The sequence below is a fragment of the Fulmarus glacialis genome, unplaced genomic scaffold (assembly GCF_000690835.1).
Source record: "Fulmarus glacialis isolate BGI_N327 unplaced genomic scaffold, ASM69083v1 scaffold15034, whole genome shotgun sequence".
In the NCBI taxonomy this organism is placed as follows: domain Eukaryota; kingdom Metazoa; phylum Chordata; class Aves; order Procellariiformes; family Procellariidae; genus Fulmarus; species Fulmarus glacialis.
This window is the reverse complement of record NW_009207513.1, coordinates 13,656-17,271: the sequence shown is the minus strand read 5'-3', so window position 1 is coordinate 17,271 and position 3,616 is coordinate 13,656.

The following is a 3,616-nucleotide window of genomic DNA, read 5'->3' as shown; positions in this document are numbered from 1 at the left end:
TATGAGAGCCACCAGCAGACGCCATTTACTGCTCGGGTGTTGGAGTGCTTGCGAGTGCCTGCCGTGACCAGTAGATGACTGCTGACCCATTAGCTCTCCATCTGAGAACGCCCATGCACTGGTGCAGCTCTTGTTTCTAGATGAGACACAGTGTTAGGTTTATGCTTAATCCTTACAGGGGTGCTACAAGGCTTTCCTCATGCTTTTCTTGCAGCATTTACTCTTTGGTGTGTAAAGTTCAAAAAAGCCCTTCCTTCTAATGGCTACAGCGGTGATTTTTTGTTTCCCTTCTGCAAGGGAACCTGAAATGCAGAGGCCAAATAGTAATGTGTACTTGCCTAGAAATAATGTGCTGAGTTTAACTACTGGAGAAAATAATTTGGCACATAGTTATTTCTGTGAATCTCCCTAGCACCAAGAACAATTAGGCACCAGCTGAAGACAGTGACTGCCAAAAGCGCATTTGGATGAGGTGGGTGTTTCTGGGTGGTACAGTCATGTGTTAACAAGTGTGACCGCATCACTAAAACAGAAGTATATTTGTATCGCCAAGCCCTTTGTAGGGATATGCCATCCTCAAGAGGAAAGGACACCAATAAAGCACCTACCAGGGAGGAAAGGCAAAGAAACGAGTACAGGATAATGAGGTGTATTTAACTGCTTGCTGTTAGCAAAAACCATCCACCTGAACTGGATATAGTGTTCACAGCTGCTTCAGGAATCATTCTCTGAAAGCTGAAGTGGGAGCAGGTCAGCTGCTCCAAATACAGTTCTGTGGATGTTAGAAGAAATCTAAACTGATGGGTGCAATGGGTGGGCAGTAAACAGCAACAGGGAGGGCAGCTGCAGCAGGGACAGGGATCCAGGAAGCTTTGTGCAAACCCTAGAGGAGATGTAAACCCTTTCCCTGCAATACGCACACACAGTCTTCTGACAGAGATAGGACACCAGATATAATTTTTTCTACTTGCTGAGACTGAACTCTCACAGGGCACAGAGCTACTTGCAAAAAATCTTAGCTCCAGTGCATAAAATCTTGCTCCCTCTTGCTTTTTGAATCCAGTGCTAAGCTCCAGTGGATGCCTGTGTACTTCATGGGGAGGGGAAAGCAGCATCCCACAGGAATCTTAACCTTTACGCATTTTGAAAGAGGAACCCAAGTTTTTTCTTAACACATCACACGCGTGGATAAATGCTAGAGATGAAATGATGCTGTGTGGGGTTGTGTGATAAAGTGTTCGGCACAGTGGATTCCGTTAGAGAATGAGTGATGATTTGCAGTCGGACACCAAGAAATGCAAGCCGCAAGTGCTTTTAATAGGATAACTACCCACTCATTTGCTTAGATTTCTTGTAGTTGCATCTTCCACCACTGGAGTGTTGAAGGGTGAGCAGATACAGCCCAGTGAAAATGATACAAAAGAAACCACCCTGCATCTTGAGAAATGTTTAGCAGCTTAATTAGATCCACAGTATAATACTGTTAGCAGTGCATAAATGACAGCTATTTTCTGTTTATCTACATATCGCTCCATTCTTTGAGCTTTATCCATTATTATTTAAATATGAGTATTTTAAGTGTCTTTTCTGCTCAAAAGCAACCCCTATTTTTTCTTCCAATTTGATTTCATAAGATATTGTCAAACTTCTCACATGTAAGTGCATAAACAATATACTCTACCCTCCAGCAGTCATAAAGGGAGAAGCAGGGGGAGAGGAAGTCCTGCCCCTGGATATCCAGTGTTATGACTCAGTACTCAGGAAATGTGTGAAACACAGGTCTTCAATCTTAAATGTTTCAGTGGGGTTTTCTTTGCTGCCTTCTGCTAATCTGCTAATCCTTTTAGAAAGCTGAATTCCACGGCTCTTTTTGGAGACAGTAGAGCACAGCTGATGTTTTTTAAAGCAGTTTTTTTCTTTCAGCATAATACAGCCATTGCCGAGGTCACGGGGGCTGCAGAGGCTGTGCTCTGACTGCAATGGTAGTGAAGTGCGCTAGCTTGCACTGAGCATGAGCCAAATTCCATTCTGTCGCATCCTAATATCTTCAAAATTTAGCTGTGCTACCGCTGCGCTAGAGCTACACAGCATGACAAGTCAGCTTTCCACTAGATTCCTGGCTGGGTTAAAATCAACAGTAAAGCAAATGCACCGTTTCTAGTACTTCTGAATAGCATCTCATTTGGACCTTGATGTGAAAGCAGAATACAGTAAGTTGCAAGTGACAGAAGGAAACTAGTTCAGTATCTCAGGTTTCAAACCCCATCATCTTGCAAGAAACACCTCTGACAGCTGTTGTGTCAGCTGGTAGCTAGGGGGCAAAATACAAAAATTATTAAACTCCAGAGTTTGTAATAAAGGGGAGGGAGAGGGGGAGAGAGAAATGACAGTGATGGCTTCTTTTTTGGGTTTTCTTGTCTAATGCAAACTGCTGAAAGTCTCTTGGAAGAACATCTGCAAAGACCGGTGATACCTTTCCTGACCTAAGGGTGTGCATAGTGGTCCCATGTCTCAGCTTCTTTGTGATGTCCCTAAGCTGGTGGCCCACGTGCCAAACCAGAGCACCTTTGCAGGAGACTGCTGCTGCTGACAGTGGGGTTTGTAGATCCCGCAGGGAGCCTCAAGTCCCTATTCCTGCTAGAGAGCATTGAACGGCTGGCAATGAATGCAAAGCCGGGGTCTTAGTCACACAGCCTGAATTTGTTTGCCCTGAAAAGTGCACAACCCGCCCCCGGGGTCAGGTGTGGCTCTTAGCAACTCACCTGCACTCAGGGGTAAATGCCCACTGCTCTGTTAGCACCTCTTGCACCGCTGGTTTTGCGGCAACAGCTGTTCTTGCACTCAGTAGCGCTGTGGCTTGGCATCTAGAGCATGTAGATCAAGATTGGCCAAGGTGCCATCTTTGAGGCTTTAGAAGGCAGCCCACGATGGGATTTGTTCATTGTTCATTGCGGTTATCTTTGAACCAGCTGGCCAGGGCTGACTGGAGTGCCTACAAGGTCCTTTTAGCTCTGCTGGGACTGGGGACATGGACTAGATGCTCTGGGGGAAGGAGGGGTTTAGAGGTGCCAGCTAGCGAGCATCCCGCAGGATCCCCTCCCCAGGTGTGCACTGCATACTGAGGTCACTCCCCCTGCCCTTACTGGAGAAGCTGCTGCGTGGCCTTTTCCAGAGACCCACGCTGCCAGCCCCGCGGTCCGTCTCTGCTTTCTCACGTGCTTGGACAGCGGGTGCACAGCGCTACTGCTTGAAGCAGTCGAGAAAAGACTCGGGGGACATCGAGCTTCTGGGGGTGGAGGGCTGAACATGCTGAGCCAGAGCTGCCAGCCCGAGTTCTTCATTAGGTGGCCCTCAACCAAACCTCGCTAAGCCACCCACCAACAGCAACGCTCCGGGGGCCCTGGCACAAACTGTGTGGGTGGGTTTGGTGCTGAAAGTCACAGGGACAGTGCCTGGCCAGGTGTGTAAGGTAGGGATGAGGACATGAAGAAAGGAGTGTCTCATGCTTCTCTCCCTTCTAACATCTCCATAAGGAGGACCAGCTGCTCTTTACAAGCTTAACTCTCCCTCGTCCCTACTGAAGCGGTGTCTCGGAGCCCCGGGCACGATGTGTACC